The sequence below is a fragment of the Rhagoletis zephyria genome, unplaced genomic scaffold (assembly GCF_001687245.7).
Source record: "Rhagoletis zephyria isolate East Lansing unplaced genomic scaffold, Rhagoletis_zephyria_1.1 Rzeph_scaffold_00908, whole genome shotgun sequence".
Classification (NCBI taxonomy): Eukaryota; Metazoa; Arthropoda; class Insecta; order Diptera; family Tephritidae; genus Rhagoletis; species Rhagoletis zephyria.
The window spans coordinates 94229-116026 of NW_016157992.1; the positions used below are offsets into that span (position 1 = coordinate 94229).

Consider the following 21798-nt stretch of genomic DNA (forward strand, 5'->3'; position numbering starts at 1 on the left):
GGTGGGAGTCTATTGATGATAGCACTGTGCCCAAACGATCCTTCTTTCCAGCACTCTTAATGCCTGAAAACTGAGTACCTGCTGAATTTTCCATAAATAGATCCTGTTACTCTCTCTGAGAACTGTCTTGCGACAACGAATCTGACTCAGCAGAGTTAAACCCTGAGAGGATCTGCTTACTTTCCGTCAAGGTTTCATAATATATTATGTAAATTTATTCAGCATTATCGTTGTTCTTATCTGGACACCCCTTGTGTTTTAAAACCAGTCTAATAAAATCTATGTGTGAACTAGGTAAGCATCCTAGCTGGTTTCATATTTTAAATTTGTTTTGGCAGATCCACACAAATACGATTTAGATAGATAGATATAAATAGAGTAAGCACTATGACGAGTAGGTCTACTGTATCCGCAAGTGATCACAGCGCTACAGCTAGCCCTAAAGGCTCAGAATATATCTCTCCCGTCTACTTGAAACGGGCTTACACTACAGGGGTAGGTCCAAAGATGCCTTTTAGTCTAAAATTACCCGCAAAAATATCAATAATAACAACAAGCCTCTCCGCCTCTCTTGGGGAAGTTTATAAGTAGCCTGTATCCCTTTAAATTGAATATCCCATGATGTTTCGTCAGTGCAGTTCCCCCAGTTTAATATTTTACTTGCTGACCACTTCCTTTATCGTGTTAGAGGTCGAGGCAACAGACATGCTGGCCACCAGATGAGCTTCCTTCGACTCCACTTGTATCTGGTATCCATATCAGTTGGTTAGCATTGTGCTCAGCCAAGGCATTAAGCTTTTTTACATACACCAGGACCAATGAGGATTTGACTTCGAAGGATGAGAGAGCTTTGAGTTCCGCCTCACTAAGACTGTCACTTTGATAATTCATACGAAGGTTAATCTCTGCACACAGACTATTGGCATAGACTTCGGCCTGCAAGATGCTTGGACAGGTTCCTAAGCGCACTAAAAGCTTCAGTCTGGGACCATATAAGTAGGTCTTATGCAATAAACTCAGGGGTCGTAGAGCCGTCTGAGTCATGCTTCGCTAAGATACTTCGCATTTAGCGAGGTCAGGATCCTTAGATCCAAAAAATAACTAACTCAATCGCAGCAAATCCTCTGACTCTTCGCTAGACTAGAAACCGTTTTATGATATATAAGGCGCTCGAATATGGTATACATATAATCATACGTATATACACCTCTCTCTAACACACCATTATATTCATCTAAGAGTCTCACAAAAAATACCGCTTTCATATAAAAATTAACCTGAAAGCAGGTTATCAAACGAATTACTGAACAGAAGATATCTTTTTTCCTAAAATCGTATGACCAAATTCTGAAAAACGTTAAAAGAATAACTATAGAGATTTATTGTTGGAACAATGTAGAAATGTATGCATATCTCTCTGTGCTAACTTAGTATATACAGTAGGGTGGTTCAAAAATGCATGTGAAAAAATAAAGTCGGAATTTTTATGCTGCCCCACCTATTATTGTTCTATACCTAAAAAAAAAAAAAAAATACCCCATTTTTTTTTTTTCAAATCAAAAAATATTTAGAGGGGCTCAAAGTTTTCCAGGTATTTTATATGAGGAAAAAAAATTGTCGTAGAAATAATATATAATTCTTGAAAATCAATATTTTTCGATCGGAAAACTCTTTTCTCTTCAAGAGATTCTCAACAACATAATACCCAATTATTTATTTGACCATTTTTTTCATAGTACATAACTATATTTTACCTAAAAAAAAAAATATACCCCATTTTTTTATTTTCAAATCAAAAAATATTTAGAGGTGCTCAAAGTTTTCCAGGTATTTTATATGAGGAAAAAAAATTGTCGTAGAAACAATATATAATTCTTGAAAATCAATATTTTTCGATCGGAAAACTCTTTTCTCTTCAAGAGATTCTCAACAACATAATACCCAATTATTTATTTAACCATTTTTTTCATAGTACATAACTATATTTTATAGGCACGCCAAAACCCCCAGAAAATGCAATGGAGGGATAAATAAAAAATCTTTAGTATTAAGACTGGTTAAATAAAAAATTGTATATTATTATTGGAAGTTTCCTGAAGAGAGCCAGAGTCTGCCGATCGAAAAATATATATTTTTGAGAATTCCATACCATTTCTACGAAAAGTTGGGTTTTCCCATATAAAATGCACGGAAAACTTTGAGCGTTTAGAGCAACCTCTAGATATTTTTTGATTTCAAAATAAAAAAATAGGGGTATACTTTTTTCGACATAGAACAATCCTATGTAGTGAGAGCATTAAAATTCCGACTTTACTTATTTTGGACCACCCTAATATACATTGTACATACACTATACAATGTATGTAAAGATGACCGAAATAAATATGGCTACAAAAAAGGTTAAAACTGTGTATGCAAACAGTGGAAGAGACAAGTAAACTGCCATCCAGCAACGACAGAGCAGCAAACCAACCGCCAGTCAAGCGATCGACCGCTGAGCGACAGGCAAATCACATTGCATTCATCAACGTCAAAGGCGGCCAGCAGGCAATTATAATAACAGGGGCAAAAACAACTCTGCTACAAAAAATGCCACCAAATCGACAGCTGAAAACAAAAATATATTGTACATAAGAACAAAAGTTATCGGATAGATACACAAATTCCCACATTTGTACATATATGTAAATACACAGTAAGTACTCGGTGCGTAGGTTCAATTTCAGGCATAATAAAATCGCCTTGGATTGTTTTAAAGCAGCCACGCAGCGACAAATGTGTAAAACAAAAAATTTACTAGCGTCAAGCATTAGCACCATTGAGTTCAAATTATCTCAGATATTTGATTTAGGTTGTGTTTTGTAGCAGGTACTTACTTCATAAACAAATTGAATGTAATAAGCAGATACAGAAAGCAGCAAAAACACTTAGCGCAAAAAAAGTACTAACTGCAAAGAAGATACACAAGTTAATGAGATTATTTTAAGTAGTCGCACGACGAAATTTGGAATTTATTTGAGAGGTAAAAAAAAACCAAAAAGGAGATAAAAATATATGTATGTTTGTATCAATCAGGATGTAAGTTCCTTTTGGATGAAAAACTCAGATCATAAACGATAAAGGTATAGGATAAAGAGATATCAAAATTTTCACTTTTTCAGTTTTGTATATCGCTTTAGAAGCTGATAAAAATAGGCGTTCTGAGAAAAATTTTTGTACAGCTAGTCCGTTTGGTATAAATAGATCGCTTGCTATCAAAGAACTACACTTAAGTATCTTAAAGACGGCAGCGTTGATCCGGATCAACTCGGACTTAATCCGGATCAACTGCAGTTAATTCCCGAGTTGATCCGGATCAACGCTGCCGTCTGTTTATGCTTTTATATGCATGCGGTGGACTTACAAATATCTATAGGGTGCTTCAATAAGACCACAGATATTCGCAATAGGACCATTTTTTCATGCGTTTCATTGTTTTTATTTATCGGCATCAAGGTTTGGATCACTTTTATGCGTTTTTCAACTAAGTATCGCTCCATGACTAAGTTTTTCAAGCTTCTAGAACCAATTTCCTGAAAAAATAAAATAAAAAAATAAAACATTAGGTCACAAATAATTCCTAGCTGCAGCACTCATTCATCACCCTGTATGTTTTACAGCCATTACCACTTTCTCAGAGTTTGACGTGAGTAAAAAATAATTGATTTGTAGGGTAATTTAGGTTAGGTTGAGATAACTGTTCACTTCGATCATTGTGATACCATTGAAGAGAGAATGCTTTCTTTGTTCCTCTCCTACCTATCCCTGGAATTGAACCATCAATTGTCTGGAATAAGAGATAAGTGTTTTAGCCAGAGATAGTTTTCCACAATCTCCACCTCTTTGCGGTCTCTGCAATTATGGCAATCATTGGACGAGACTTTTCTGTCATGTAGACTTATAAAACGTTACTTGGTTATAAAACCAACTACATAGGAAGTGTGGTAATTGAGGGACGATTAAGTCGTGATCTTTTAGCATTAACTACTGCCCTGTTTTGTCTTCTTGTATTATATGTGGCCTCGGACTCTCATCTGCTATTTGCTTTCTCACTGAAATTGATTTAAAGTCGAGATCTACTGATGGTAGCGTGTTGACTGCCCTCTGGACAGAGTTATCCATAAGAAGTTTGCTTCCCTTTTTCTTTTATTCGTCTGCGGCGCAGTACCCTGGCGCACAGTGCGAAATTTGGGCGATTTAGGGGAAGGAAAATCGTAAATCGAAGGAGGTAAAAAAAGTTCAGATACGATATATGTGCGTATGGATGTCTGATATAATAGAAAATCAATCGGTCCCCAATTGTTTGAAGATAAGCTGGAAGAATGCTGAGCTTGTACAAACATGCCCGTTTTGACGAATGCTAATATCTCTTGATCGCTTGTCTTATCTTTGATTCCTCAAATACTTGAAAAACTTGTGCATAGATCCCTTATTTGTAGAATCTACATGGGGAAGTCAGAGTTGAACTTAGGAACTATTTGAGGCAATCGGGCATTCCCAATCAGCGTCAGAGTCCACAGAAGTGTTTTTTGTTGGACTTGGATGAAAATCGTACATATATGTGGGTGAGTCGTCTACTTTTCAAAGATTTTGCCCCCAAAATATACAGTCTGGCCGGGAAAAATTCCAAACCCTCGTTGGTACACATCTTTCTCAATAAATTTGGACCGAAATAAATATAATATCGTTTGGTAGCGCTCGTTGTTGGTAGCAATATCTTTACCAACGTAGTTTTATAAAAAGCCATAATGATGCAACTGGCCCGAAATCCACACCAAACAGTAACCTTTTGTGAATGCATTGATACCTAGTGAATCTGGTGTGGGTTGATGCCGTCCCTTATACTACAATTATGCGTATTATCGCAGCCATTTACTCAAAAATGCTCTAAAAATGGGCATTAAGTTTGGAATAAAAAACAACAATTTTGATAATAAAGTGGTATTCCTCGTACACACTAGAGAGCAACTATAATAAAATTGCCAGACCTAGCCGGGTGTCAAAACACTGACTACTGACGGATTATGGCAAAGAAGGTGCAACTGAGCGCAAACTAATGGGGGTATCATAGTTATAAAATCAGAACGGATATAATATAAGTAGATTAAGTGAAAGTGTTTTTGTTTTTTCTAAGAGGGCAAAAATATATTCACACAAGACATGGGACTCTTCGAGATCAAACAGGATTGCATGGTTTGCTGAAAATACCCGCTGGGTTTAGGTTAGAAATCCAACATTTGATGGACCATCCGACCAACAGCTACATATAAACCATTTAACTCTCAAATTGAACAGTTATGTTCTTTGGTGCTGTTACCCGAACTCTATGTACAAACAAATGTTGGCAATCAATCTAGCACCCAAACGATGCTGGTAAACTGAATATCGTGGGTGTGGAAAAAGTGGTAAGACATACAAAAAATGTGTTATATGTACAAAGTAAAGAAACAAGCAAATGTACATACATGAAGAAATGTGAAAGGACGGAAATGAGCTAAGGTGTGCTGGGAAATGAGACAAAACGTCAAAGTCATTTGCAAACTGAAGCGCAAAGGCAAGTGAAAAGAACGAACAGTACATTCTTATTATAAAAAAAAAAAAAAACGATGAAAGGTAACAAAAAAGTGAAATAAAAAGAAAAACTCAATCAAAAAAAGCGAAGAAAAGAAAAGTAGCTTGTAGCAAGAACGAGGCAAGTGACAGCGGGGTCAGCAGAGCAGCTGGCAGAACAATTTCGGGGTATATTGAAGTAGCAGTTGTTATTGTGTATACTTTATAGCCGTTGCGCCATAAGTTGGTGGTATACGTAAATACATATGTACGTATGTAGGTATGTAGTACTTACAAACATGCATGAAAAATTACCCAGATACACACACACACACACACACATCAGCGCAAGAAGGGCAAAAGTGCGCGAACACACCTACAAACAAACATGCATATCAAATATTCAAAAAGGGGCGCTTGTGCAGATATTTATTTCCTCTTTGATGCAAACTCACACAAAAGTGGAAAAAATAGCAATGGAACAAGCAAAATAAATTAAGTAATGGCAAGCAGCAAGCAGGGAAACGAAAGGAGCAGAATTATTGGTGGCAAACAAGGGTGTATGTGCGGAGGCGAGCGGAAAAAGGCAACCGGAAAAGTGTTGGGAAAAAATTTTAGGGGCATAAAAAATGTGAAAACCGAAAAGTAGCAACAGCAACAACAACACCGAGAAATACTTAAAAAATGGGGAAAGGAAGTAAGAAGGCAAGAAAATTGCACCACGACCCGTGCGAGCAGCGCAGCGCAGCGCAGCGACCGAGTAATTCCTGCCAAGCAGCGAGCAAATAAATGGAAAACGAAGGACAATAAAACTTAAAATGCGAGAACGAGAAAAACCGCAGCAATGGTAACAATAAAAAAAAACGCTTAACAACAAAAAGACACAACTAAATAAATGCAGAGACGAAGCCACAGCCACAACCCGAAGCTGAAGCTGAAGCCAACGAAACTGGCGAAGTCCAGCCGCAGGAAAGCAGCAAACGCGAAGGCGTTGTGGAGGGCGCGCACTCACGAAAAGTTGTGGGCTGTGGAGGAAGGTGTGCTGCTAGAGGAGCGCGCCGCCAAGCATGTTCGAGCTATGAACTGGCAGCAGATGTGTATACCTAGCAAAGCCATGGCATGCATGCTTATGCAGGCAGGCAAGTGTGTGTGATAGCAATGCAAGCCCGAGTGTGTGGCATGCATGCATGTGCATCATCGACGTCGTCGTCCTCGAGTGTGGAGAAACGAAAATTGAAATGAAATAAATTTTATTTTATGTACCTATATGAAAAATAAAAGCTGGGAACGCCAGCCGGAGAACGTATGTAAGCAGCTAGCAACCGAACGGACAGCCAAGCCAAGCCAACCAGTATGTGAACACAAGCAAGCAAGCAGACAACGGACCAAGAGACGAACCGGCGGACGAACTGCAGGACGATTGACAAGAAAGGCAAAATGAAAAGGAAAACGCGACAGACAGTCAGCGAGCCCAGTGAGCCAAATGTTCAGCGGCGATGGACAACGCAAGCACGGGCTGACTCGCTGACCAACACTGAGGAGGCAGAGGCAAAAGACTGCTTGATTGCTAATGCACATACATGCATAGCACTAACTAACAACAGCAACAAAATCAAGAAGAAGAAGAAAAAAAAGTAAAAGTAAAATATAAAATTTATACAAAAAGCAGCAAATATATTTATAATGAAAAAGTGCTTTTGAGTTGTACATATGCAACAGCAGCAACAACAATCATATAACCACAGTAAAAGCAGCAACAGCAGTGGCTATAGTGGCAGCGTTGAAGTGGCACTAAAGTGAGTGCAGAAATTGTGGCTATAGCCACCAACCAACCAACCGCCGCCGCCAAAATCAGGAACCCACAAGCGCCGACCGCGCCGACCGCTCCGCCCGTTCGCCCGCTGAAAACGTGCATGTGAATATGAAATGCGACGTGTAAACGGGAATCAGCAGCAAAGTAGCGAATCAGCGTATCAGCGAGCCAACGAGTGACATGGATAAATGATTGTCTGACCAAGCAAAGTTGCTGCACTAACTGTCTGGGGGTAACTGGTGGATGGTTGGTTGGCCGGCTAGCTATGTAGCTGACTGGATGGTTGGTAAGCTGGTTGGCCTGGACCTGGTGGGCATTGGCATGACAGACGGCCAACAGACGCGCATAAATAAAAATAACTAATTATAATTAACCAAAACAACAATTCGTATTGCCAACTACCTCAAACTGCAGGCGGTTGGCAGCCGGCAGCCGGCTGCTCAAGCATGCGATAAAATAACGAATGGGAAATGTGAAATGGTTTCTTTTTTCGAAAACTATGTAAATCAAAATATGGCAATAAAATTCGATGGATTTCAATTAAGAATGGTACATAAATATAGCGTAAAAGCATGAATATGGCGTCTGGGAAACAGTACTCCCACTGCTTAAGTAGATATCAGAAAGTGTAGCGCGTAATGATTTTATAATAAAATGCAAAAAATTTACAAAATTGGGCATTCACATGGTCTCATAAAATTATATGTAAGTCTGAACAAAAATCCTTAAAAATTACACAAGTTGTGAGCAACCCTTGAAGGGTACATACATACATATGTTATGTCGTTAAAACGCGCCGAAAACACACATATTGATATTTTTATACCCGAGCGCACTTGTGCACAAGGGTATATTAATTTTGTTCACATAACGGTTGTTTGTAACAGCCAAAACGAATCGAGATAGATATAGACAAATGTATACATAAATGATCAGGATGAAAAAAGAAATCGATTAAGCCATGTCTGTCTGTCTGTCCGTCCGTCCGTCTGTCCGTCTGTCCGTCTGTCCGTCTGTCCGTGTACACGATAACTCGAGCAAAAATTGAGATATCTCAACGAAATTTGGTATGTAGGTTTCCCTTAATCCAAGGTAGGTTGGTATTGAAAATGGGCGAAATCGGACTTTAACCACGCCCACTTCCCATATAACGGTAATTTCCAGAAATACGAAAACTGCGATATTTTAGTAACTACTGAAGATTATTCACTCAAAATTGATATTTACAATAATTTTTAGACGAAAAATAAGAATATTATAAATTTTTGGAAAATGGGCGTAGCCACGCCCACTTATGGTTACATGTATATATCTTGGCAACCGCTGCACCGATTTCTTCCAAACTTTGCGCAGTTATTGGCCTTCGTACAGCATAAAAAACCGCCGAAACTTTTTAAAATCGGACAATAACCACGCCCACATCCCATATAACGGTAATTTAGAGAAATACAAAATCTTCGATAAATCAGTAAATATTGAAGCTAATTTATTCAAAATTGATGCTTGCAACAATTCTTTACCAAGAAATACGTTTATGGTAAAATTTTGGAAAATGGGCGTGGCACCGCCCACTTATGATCACATATAAGTATATCGGTAACCGTTCTACCAATTTGTACCAAACTCGGTATTTTTATTGTGCTTGCTACATAAAAGCAAAACGACGAAAATTATTGAAATCGGACTAAAATTATGGCTTTTCATGTAACGGTAAATTTTAGAAATGCTCGAAACGTCAATATTTTGAAATTTAATTACGCTAATTTACTCAAAATTGATACACCCCGGCTTACCATGTAGCGGTAGCTTTCGGAAAGGTGAAAATCATATATTTAATATTTGCGCCGGGTATTTAATGTTCGGCTCCGCCCGAACTTAGACTTTCTTACTTGTTTTAAATTCCTTTTTATATGCAAAACAACAACAACATTTTTAACATGTATTTTACGATCTTTTTTAGGTTTTATAACGAGTTAAACATCTTGTGAATCCCCTAAATATTAAAGTCAGGAATTACCAGTGAGGAGAAGCTCGGCCAAACACTAACTTATGTGTAAGCTCCAATCCTATTATCGTTATTATTAATTACCAGTGATGGCCAAAAATGACCGGTATTTTTTTAAATTTTATTTTTAGTCATTCATAAAGAACAGAAAAAAGGTATGCACATTACGGTGGAGTAATCTGTTCAGAGCAAAATTTTCAAAGAAAGTGTATAGCAAATTCAAATTCTACGATTCATTCTAAGCAAAAATGGGGAACAAGCAATATGCCAAAAATTACGTTTGACAATCCCAATTTTCAGACAAAAAATGAAGTATATTGTAACTTTTTTAGTCGAAATTTATCTCTCATCACAACAAAATATTGGATACGAAATAAAGAAGCATAACGAATTTGTGAAGTAGTTCCTTAAACATGAAGAAACACAAGTTTTGTAAATGAAAAATTAATTTCCTTCAAAAAATTTATAATACACTGATTTTTCTTTTCAAAATTCGGAGGTTACAACGCCATTTTTGGTATATAGCTTGTTTACGATTTTTGCCTAGAATCGAACGTAGAAGGCGAATATGCCATACAATTTTTTCAAAATTAAATTACACCGCCCTGATGTACACAAGGTTAGGGCGCTGCACTAAATGTTCAATGCACTGAGCATTTCATTACCACTATTCGTGTAGTGGTAGTGAAATGGGAAATGCATTACCACTAAGTGCATAGTGGTAGTGAAAAATTGTTTTCATTCAGGTGAAAGAAAAAGAGCCACGTAGCGTCAATAAAACACGAAAAGTTGCTAACATTTCTCGAAATATGCTATAAGATAAAAAAAATAAAAAAAATAAAAAATCGGAAATAACCCGAACAAAATTCAATCAAATCTCAAAAATACTCAAAAAACCTCGAAAATTTGTCAAAAAAATACGGAAAACGAAATAATTCATTCAGTATTTTTTTTAGTAAAAGAATAGTCAAAATGTTTAAATGTTTGCTTTTTTTAGTTGGCAACCCTGCAAAAAAAGTATTCTCGAATTTAATTAAATATTTCTAAATTTTTTTAACTATTTCGATAGACGGCATCCTGTTCAACATAAGTTTAAATTCAAATACTTAAATCTAAAAAAATTTGAATTTCATACTATGTGATTTTTTTCCTTGCCCAACTCATACAATTAGACTTAGTTTAACGGGTGGCAACCCTGTTCGAAAACATGTCTGCCAGCATTAAATCCTTCTTCATCACCTTTCATTTAATACCCATATTATATTACTTATTTCGCATAATTTAACAAATGGAACTGCCAGGTGGCAACACTGTATACAATTTTTTCAATTCCAAAGTCCCAAGGTTCAATTCAGTTGATGTCTGATATTTCGAAATTCGAATTGTGTTTATTAAAGGTCACATCAACTAACGTGCTAATAATAAAATATTATAGGCGTATAAGGCCAGTGTCAGAGAGTACCTCAAGGTTAAGCAATAATATGCGAGACAAGATTCTTGAGCCTCAGCTGCAAGAAGGCTGGACAACCAATGAGATAGTGTTGGGATGATTCCACCTCATCATCTCCAAGTATCTATCACAATAGGGGCCAAATAAAGCCTTCAGTATGGCAATGTTTAATGCCATCTGACAGTAACCTATCAAAATCTTCACCAATAGCGTGAATTATGGGTTCCTGATCCAATCTGCACCGTAAAGACCTTTTCGTCAGCCCTGAAATTTCGTGCTAAATCACTGTGGTTTGGTGTCCATATATAGTACCGACGCATCCGCAAAAGCTGTAAAAAATTGAATAAATAACTCAACTGATCCTTTAATAGCGCAAGCCTCTGTCTGAAAAAAATACAGCAATTTAGAAGCCTACCACCCATTAAAAAGGTTATTGATCATTCCCTTCAGCCGTTGTATCCCCTGAATGTTAAGAGATCTGTGTGGGTTTGATCGAGGCAGACAGTGATTCATCTTATCAGAGACAAAATCGATGATATGGCTATAAGGGAGAGTAGTTTACTGGTTATACCAAGAAAAGCTCACTGCTCTCGTTCAAGTTCTAGTGAATACTGGCAGATGTGGACTATGTACATACGAGTTTTATGAGCGTAAGTGTGGTATCATAGAGATATGAATTTACTTTAAGGAGTGGACCATCCCTTGTCCTGGGCTCCCCCATAAGGATGTGATCCAAGTACTTGTCTCTATCAGCAAACTCAAGGCGGACAACTGCAGTTAAGGGAAACATTGTGTTAGTGATTTTATATTTAACTTCCTAGTGAGTAATATCCTTTCCGTTTTGCTATTAGCCGTCCACTGGTTAAAGTGACATTGTATTGGATTATAAAGGGTGATGAAAAACGTACCCTTTACCATAAGTGCTAGTCACAAACTTTTACACAAACTACAAAACTTTTTTAAGAAGAAAAATCTATATACCTCAGTGGGATTAATTAAAAAAATGTCTGATATTTGATCCCTTTTTTTAATCTTTTGGTGGCAAAAAACCGAGTACCTTTCTTTCTTTACCAACTTTTTTGTATCTCTCTTCATTCCTATAAAATAGTATTGATTCATTTTTTTTTTTTTGGTGAAAATCTGCTTACATATATGAGAAAATCTCACGAGTTGTTTATTAGTGTCACTTCCTTCTCGTGCCAGAAAAAAAAAACGCCAGAGCAAACTTCTTGCATTTTTAGCCTTAAAACGCTTATTTATGCGAAAAAGTAATTGCTTTTTTTTCTTCAATAACATTAAGAAGTTTTCAGATAGAATGTTCATATTAGAGGCAATAAAAGTTGGCAACAAATACAAGATATCTTCGAAGTTTCAAAAGTGTGCCACCAAATTAAAAAAAAAAATTGGCAGCATGCAGAATATCTGTCGCAGCTATTTTGTATATTTTGAAATGTAACGATTTTTCCAGTTTAAAAGTTTATGATACTTCAAAATGTTAACATTAAACGGTGAAAATGTTCTTTTTGCCAAACCGAACCAATCTAGAGAAATAAAACTAACTTGTGTGCCACCAAATGAAAAATAATTACATTAATTGTAAGATGACGATGATTTGCGGAACGAAAATTCCAATTTTATAATTTTTATTCGCACACTCGAAACTCAGTCTGAAATTGTTATATATAGTACATGAAGAAATTAATATATGTATGTATATATTGATAAAGAATGCAGTAGGAAAATATTCCACGGCAATATTTAAGGACTTTTAAATAATATTCCTTTTAAGTTTTATCTGGTGCCGCGGCGCGTATACGTTACACATACACAACTACGGGCATATGAGCACGAGTTGTTATTTTGACTTTTTTAGTATATCTTTTTTAAGTTTTCATTTAAATACAATTTCGCAATGAAATCGTGTTCTTTATGGAAAATCGAAGATAATGCACTGTCAAAGGTAAGTGTGCCACCATTTTCGAGCAAAAACACGTTTTTTCTCATTTTTAAGTATTCACTCTATAAGAAGTAAAGATAAACTCCAGAAGCCATAATTGCTGCATACCATGATTTAACGCCTTGAAATATGCAAGTAATTTCGAAAGAACTTTGCTTTACAACATATTTTTGGATAAAAAAAAAAGTGATGATTTTGCGTTGCCACAACTTCAGGTGCGTGCCGGATCACTGAACTGTACATTCGTGCTTGTAGTTTCACATTTACTCGTATATAAGCGAGCGTTAGCAGATGTCAATGACCAGCTAGAAGTACGTACGTACTACATACTACATTACTTAGCAACAATAAAGTCGCATGTATACACATTTATTTAGCTTGATATGCGAGAATGTAGCCGCTGGGTTGAGAACAATAACTGAATAACTGACAAATTCCAGGTGGTTGAATGAAGGAGTGCGCATATTTGGATTTGTAGTTACAGTCAAAAATAAATAACTGCAAATTAAAATACCGTGGAAAATGAAGCACACAAGTCAAATTAATTTGTGTTGTTATATCAATTTCCATCAATGTGTTGATAACAAAAATGTCGTTACCGGTAAATATAGTTCCTGTCAAATATACTTTAAGACTCAAGAGCAGGCCGTGGGGAAGTGGGGTAGGGGGTGTTTCCCAGGGGCAGGGGGGATTTTTCCGAAAATTTAGTTGGAAAATAAAAAAAATATTTTTATTATTTCTATTGAGCTTTGTACCACGATTGTTTATTAGGAAAAATTGAAAAAGCAACAAAGTCTAAGCGGTATAAGTTATAGCACCTATTTCGGAGATCACCACATTTCCTCATCAGACTTCTTTTTTTAGCTGCTATAACTTCTACCGCTTAGACTTTGTTGCTTTTTAAATTTTTTTCTAATAAACAATCGTGGTACATAGCTCAATAAAAATATTAAAAATAAAATGTTAATGAGTCACAATAACATTGACAAAAAAATATTGTGCTAAGTTGATAAAGTTGAACATTTTTGTTTTCCTTTTTTTATTTGCTTCTAAAGTGGTACATGCGATCTAATGCAGGGAGCGTTACGGTAGTGTTAGGACCCTTATTATAAAAATCATAGTCATTTTATGATTTAATTTTTTGTCAGGCTTAATTTTTTAGATCATAATAGGTTTAAAACGGCCATAAAAAGGCAGTCTCAAAAAAAACATAAATAAAAATTAAAAAATAATGATTAAATTTGACAAAAAGATAATCAAAATTTAAGACATTAGTAAAGTTATTTATACATTTGACTAAAACAAAAAATGATATTAAAGCAAAAATGTTGGTAGTTACAGCAATTTGAAATTTTAGCTCCGCTCGCAACGACTTCGCACTTAAAGAAATAGTTTTTGGGCCGTTTTCTCAAGTATACTTAACTTTTAAAATTTTTCTATCCTTTAAAGTTTAAACACATTTTATTTAAACAAAATTCTAATTTACTTCACTTGAGAAAACGACCCTCTTAATGTTTTTTTTTTTAATCTCAGGTTTTGTCGCCACCCGCTATAGCATTAATTAATTTCTTTTCCGCACATTATTTATATGTATGTATGTCCATATGTATATGTATTTGAAAAATATCTTGGTTATTTTTAGCAGTCATAAAATTATTGATTTCTCATTGGAGCAAAGAAAACACACACATACATATGTACATGCAATATCTTGCATATCTTGCTCAAATCGCAACGAATACATACATATGTAAATATAAAACTTTGTACGTAGCTAAATTTGGAAGATTTGTCTTTATTTGCTTTATGGATTTTCTTTTCATTTTCAGTTTTATATGTACGTATGTATCCGTGTGTAGCCTACCACTGTTTCTTCGTCGTTGTCTTCGGCGGGCGTGATAGCACATTTTTCATATTTCCCATTTTCCTCACGCTTGCTTATGTACACACTTACATACATACATATCTACTGCTTTGTACTCGGGTAAAGCCAACAAACCAATTTCGCCCAAATCGCCGAATGTCGCAAATAAAACAAAAAATCAGGCGAAATTCGGCGCTCCATCTTTCCGCTTCGCCATTAAGGGCATATCATTTTGTTCGTGGCGAAAAATGTATCTATAAGATACCGCACTACACACACCGCACATTGCCCACCAACCAACTCGTCCATGCAAAATGTGCAAAAATAATAATAAAATGCAAACTGCTGCCCGCTGCCAGCAAAAAGTTGATGGTCGAGCCGCGCTGCTGGCTGCCTCTGGTTGACTCGCTGGCGGATTGTCGAGAGTTGTTTGGCTACTTGTCATGGAAAAATTCTGCACTAAAAGTGCAGCAGCAATAACAAAAACAAGAGGGAGAACAATAACACACAAACATAATTATAATGGAAGAAATATCGAAAAAAAAATTGCAACAAATGCCAAGCGAAGTGGTCGTCGTCGTCGTCACACAGGAAACTCAATAATGGGCGATGGCGGCACACAGTGGTTCAAAACTGGAATTTAATGTTCATAATTCACTGGAGCTTTCATTTTTCAACCGATTTCATTAATTATTATTTTTAAATGGAAGCTTATAAAATTAGCAAGAGTTGGGATGGATTCTCCTGTTCCAGTTAATAAATGTTACATAAAAAAAAATAGTAGAAAACAAAACGAAGAAAAATTCACAAAAAAAATTTTAAATGTTATTCAAAAATTTCAAAATTTATAAATTATTTTTCTGAGTTTTAGAAAAAATTTGGGTAAACAGTTTTATAGATCGTTAAATTTTAGTACAATAAAATGCAAGTTTCAAGTGGCTAAGAGTTCGCGTTGATTTTTAATAATTTTTCTCCGCTGACTTTGCGAGCACATCTGCATGTTGTTTATTTTATATTCTTATTATATACACGTATTTTTAAATACAGTTCTTAATCTTTAATTTTGGTGAATTTTTTTATACAAAATAAATTTTTAATTTTTTTCGTTTTGGGTAGTACCTTAAATCGGGTTTCAATTAATTTCTATCATGTAGCAATTGCTAACTGGAACAGAAGAATAATTTTCTTCAAAATTACTTCAAAACTGCACTTCGCACAAAAAAAAATTTAATACCAGGAAATGAAAATTCAAACGTCAGACTCAACTGGTCTCTTTTTGTAAGCTTTAATTAAAAAAAAAAAAACATGAATCAAACTGAGTGAAGAATTAAGGCTGCAGTAAATTATGAACAGTAAATGCCAGTTTTGAACCACTGTGCGGCGGCAGCAGCTATAGCGCGAGAACAAGAACGTAGAAGCCGCGGTTTTTTTACCTATGCAAGTAAAATCGAGGAATTGCACGCACCAGCAAATGACCAGGTGTGAGTGTATGGTTGGATGTACATATGTACATTTTGGTCTGTTTTCCTTGGTATATGTTGTCCTCGTAGTTGAGTGCAAACTTTGCCAACTGGCACCTTAATCCTTCGTTCTTTTGCGGCACAAGTAGAGAACTTTCAAAGTGTACAACACAAAGAAGCATTAAGCAGCCGCGTAGGTAACAATAGCGCGCCGTAACAACAACAAGAACTAATGGCAAATGGCGCAACTACATACTGCATTAAACAAAAAAACAACAATAACAACGAGCGCACGAGACGAACACCAGAAAAGCAGCAAAAGCAACAACAGCCAAGTAAATGCTGAGCAAACAAGCCAACCTTGCAAACCAACCAACCTTCCAAACCAACCAACCAACCTAGCAATCAACCATTCCATCATCCAGCCATCCATGTAGCCTTCCTTCCTTCCTTCCTTCGTTCCAGCAGTCGTTCGACCATCCAAGCAACCATCCAAACTTCGACCATCCAAGCAACCATCCAAACTTCGACCATCCAAGCAGCCACTTGTTTGCGAACAAATGCTAGCCGAGATTGTGCTCAATGCAGAGAATTCGAGAACGCTTTTGGTGTATCTACATATCACTTGTGCTGTTTGTTGCTGCTTTTGATACCAAATGCCCATCAATCACTATACTTACGCAATTGTTCGGTTTCAGACTTTTGTTGCTAGACTTTTCGCCAGCTTGGGGGTGTTTGAGCTTACAAGCTGCCTCTTACTGTAACACCTTATGTACATTCATGCATACTTATGGGTGTGCACTTTTATGTCTCATTTGTCAACCCTAATCAGGCCAATTCGATTGCAAATCAAATCACTTCCGTTTTTTAAGCTTCTCGCAGTTGTCCAAACTGTACAAGAGTAGCCCAAAAGCAGGGAAAGCAACTCCCTCTATCTATTTTTCTCTGTGTAGATATTAGGGTGGCTCTTAAAAAAAATATCAAAATCTAAATTTTGTATGGGACATCGACTAAAACTTCTACATTTTAAACAAATTTCCAAAGCACGCTACCAGGGGTTAAAAAATGTATTTATTTTAATTTCAAAAATGCGACAAAATGTTGATTCTGATAAATTTGTCATATGTATTGATGAAACTTATTCAAATGAATTTATACACTCGCTGAGTTTAATGCTGATCAAATCAAACATATTTTTTGAATTTTTGCGATTTAAGAAATACCAATTTTTTCAAACCTAAATTTTCTTTTTTAATTTATAAAATTTCGTGGATCTGCTACTAACAAAATAAAGGGGTGCCCCATGATATTGATATTTTAAGCAGGGCTGCAAACCGGTTTTGAACCGAACCGGTTTTGAACCAAACCGTCGCTTTTTTCGGGCTTCGAACCGAACCGTTTTTATTTGAAAATGCCAAAACCGAACCGAAAACCACCCCAGAAAAAGGGTTCGGTTCGGTTCAAAATAAAAATCCACTACTGAGCAGCCAATCGACTATTTTCTGCCTGCAAAAAGCTACCGTGCTTTAAAAGCCTCAACTTATGGTTAATAAATAGTTTCCAACAAATGTGCCGACTGTTCCGTGAAGCATCGACATAGCCGCGGAAAGCTCCCCGGTGCTGCGACGTAATCGAAACTTCCAGGAACACTAAAGTGCCCAAATACTGATTGAAAAAGCTCCCAGCGCATTCCAACATTCGCGGGTTCCACCTTTTATCGGCGGCGACCCACCTTTTATCGAATGCTTCCTCGCAGCAGAATTTGAGAGAAAAATCGCATGAAGTATCATTTAGCTCCTAATGAACTAAAAGTGTCGTCTTACTAGAATTTCAGCGACTCCACTCTTCGGAGACTACTTAGTCACCAAATATACGTAGTTTTGGCTCAGATCAGTACAATCCTACAGTCTCCATCTCCAGCCTCTTGGAACAGCACGAGATAGCCAAAAGTGCAACACCATCCGCATAGGCATTCACCCGGCAGCACCAGTTTTCTGGCTTCTCTAGCTAGTCGTTTATGACCACAACTCCAAGACTCGAAAAATACTGCTTCTTATATGCATGTCAATCTGCCTCTCCGTGGTTAAGGCAAGAACGAAGAGAACCAGATTGACTTGAAATTTCGGGATATACATACATACATGCAGAACACAACTAGTTTAGATAATATTCAGCCAAACAACACAACAATTCAAATGTCTTTTGGAATTGAGCTAGAGTAATGCAGTCCACTCCCGCTCTACTTAAATCATACACCACTACTTCGACACCTTGGCCCGTCCTCATGAGCTGAGTCCGGTTGTAAAAAGCAAAACTTCTTTCCTAATGATTATATTCAGCGACCTACAGTGGATGTATAATTGGTAACGCGCTTCCAGGACCAGACCGTGGGTGGAGAAGTTCTCACCGAACCGGTGATACCCAGACAGATGAACCTTTGTAGGTTTTTCAGCCTAAAGCTTGGATTTCACCTCTGTCTCATTGCACCAGACAGACCTCTGATAGGATGGGTTTGACAATGGCAGCTTGGGCTTAATGTCACAAGCTACGACTTTAATGGGTTAAATGAGAACTGTACATCTTTAGAGAAGTCTCTCTTGATTCTAGGAATCTAACCATTTGTTCGATTAGTTTTTTCCTTTTCCTGTTCCACAGAAAACTGCGCTGTCAGTTTTTTTCGGATTTACATTTATTTCATTTTGACTGAACCTTATCGCGATTATAATAAGCTAGTTCGAAATTGTTTCTCAAAATTTACTTCTGTTTAGGCGTAGTCTTGAGCTTTGCCTTTGTCTTTAAGTTGGTAAAGTAGGTCATTCATACCATCGATCTAATAGGTGAAATAACTTTTTTGGTTAGAAATCTGACCTTTTCCTGCTTTAGAGTGGACGAATGTTTCTTTGATTGGAAAGCACTGTTATTTAGCCATATATGTTTTCTTTCATCTACCCCTTTGAACGCAAGTGCAGGTCAGAGAAAGCTCCGTGTTATTAAAGGGGCTCTTCTATATTTAGGAAGCAAACCCTTAGCTCATAAAGCATATCTCTATTTCCACTGTGCAAATCTGAAATAAGAGCTATTTTGACTTTGGTTGTTCAACTGAGCTACCCCCATCGTGGAGTAGTATAACTCGAACAGGTTTTAGAGGTGTTACCGGATGATAAATTTGGTCGGTTCGGTTCAGCGGTTCGAACCGTTTTTGCACTTTTGGATTGGTTCGTCAAAGCGGTTTTATGGCCTTTGTACCGGGGTTTCGGTTCGGTTCAACGGTTCGGGAATAAAAAAAATAAAAAAATAACGCGCAAGTTTAAGTGTCAAGTGCAACAACGTGCAGGGTTAAGTGTCATTTGTCTGTCAAATGAGATGGGTTGCCTTTACATTTGATATTGCAACACGGTAAACAAACATGGTATGTATTACCATACTTAACGAAAAGAAAAAAAAGCGGGTAAATTTAACTATTGAAAATTGGTTGAAACGAACCTTTAAACATTTATGAAAACTGGTTCGCTTTTCGGTTCGGATAAAAAAATTGTGGAAAGTTTCGGTTCGGTTAATGGTTCAGTCAATTAATAGAAAAAACCGGGTATCCTGTTCAAAACCGGTTCACGTCCCTACGTTTTCTGCCTCTAAATTTTGTCAAGCGCCGTACTTTTCAACATCACTTAAACAAGACTTATCTCGCAGGTGGAAGGACCTTCGATCCTTCAGAGTCTGTTGAAGCCTACGTCCAAAAGTTCCCAACGTTAGATGCATTGGTCAGAAAATGTCAATGCAAGGCAAATTACACATTCACAGGAAACTTAGCACACGCGGTTAGATGCACTTAATACATACATACTTACTTGTACATACTTTTTATGGCACTTTAGTTTTTTTTTCGGTTTCAGTCAATTTAGTTTTGGAATTTCTTCGAAACATTTCATTTTTCACAACAAATATTAACTAGTCGTTAATTAAAAACCAATAAGGAACCACATTTTTCCCCCGCTTTGACAAGCAAAACGGTAAAAGCATAGACAGACGGCAGTATTGATCCGCATCCACTCGTTAATTCACTACATATTACCTTGGGAAATAGCTACAGTTTATCCGAATTAAAGTCTACAGCTAATTTTCAAAATTTATGCGAATCATGGGTATTTTCGATGATAAATAACACTGACCAAAATGGCCGCCTATTGAACCTAATTTCAAGGAAATCTAGTCCAACTACTGGAAAAAAGTGTCCTACATATACATATACTAATCCAGGAAATAAGCTATTTATGTACCTAATGTCAAGTAAAATCGAGGTGGCAACTCTTTTAACCCTAAAGAGATAATAATATTCTGACGTACGTAAAAGATAATCATGCGTATAATTGAAGCATACGTTTCAATCAGCAATATTGTCGTATTTTATTGATTAATTTCGAATAAGGCAATATGGCTTTATGTATGTATTATTGAACAAAAATATATCAAACTAGCGCTACGTTGAAAGAACGACAAATATGCCGAAAACGCATGCGTCTGCGTAAAACTGATTATCTTTTCAGCGTTAAAAAGAAGTAGCAAATTTCGCAATACATGTCATAAACTATCTTTGCGCAAAATTTCAACAAATCCGTTTAGTCGTTTTCGCGTAATTAAGCCACAAACATCCAATCTCACAAACCCATAAACTTTCACAATTATATTGTTAGCAGAATGTACCTATTTACAATATTTAATTTACTTTCATTTCATTTTATTTTATTTTATCTTGTATCTATTATTTTACCTTATTATTTCAAGTTGATTGAAATGTTAGTTTATTATTTATGTATTTTAACTAAATTTTACCTTAAAGACCGTTAGTTTTTGTACGACACAAAACAAGGTCAGAGAAAGAGACGTATAACCGGCCGAGAGGCACAGGGGTCTGTACTTGGCCCGGACGTCTGGAACGCCACGTATGACAGTCTGTTGCGCACGGAAATGCCGGAGAGCGCCTTCCTTGTCATACTAGCAACAACCATCCAGCTGGCGCAGCTCAAGCTGAACCAGGTAATGCGCAGCGACAGTGGATGGATGAATGATCACGATCTGAAATTGGCTACAGCCAAAACAGAGATCGTGCTCCTCACCAAGAAACGGTTCCCAACAATTACAAACATGATGGTCGGACCTCAGCCCGTGACAGCTTCTAAGTCTACAAAATACCTAGAGGTGAAGCTTGATAACAAACTCAAATTCTGGGAACACCACATTCATGGAGTATGTGAAAAAGCTGCGCAGAGAACGGTGGCTCTAAGCCGGCTGATGGCGAACGTGGGCGGCCCGAAACCATGCCCAAGGAAACTTTCGATTACAACAGTCCAGTCGGTGCTCCTGTGCGGGGCAGAAATATGGGCCGACTCATAGAAAGTCAAAAAATACCGGATCCAAATGTCTTCGGTCCAGCGAAGAGGGGCACTACGTATTGTTTCTGCATACTTTACAGTGTCCGCGGACGCGGTTCTAGTTATTTCTGGTGTCATGCCAATTGAGCTACTTGCTTACGAGCGAAAAGAGATTTACAATCTCAGTGCCGAGATAGGTCGAGCAGCTGCCGCGGCAAGGTTGCTCCAGCAGTGGATACAAAACTGGAATGCGAAAACCAAAGGTCAGTGGACGCTCACCCTTATAACCGACCT

General features: G+C 37.0%; 1 protein-coding gene across 1 annotated transcript in view; it reads right to left on the bottom strand.

Annotated features, from left to right (window-relative positions):
• LOC108362005 (uncharacterized) overlaps nucleotides 1–21798 on the bottom strand; it is a 116283-nt gene that overhangs the window by 93258 nt on the left and 1227 nt on the right.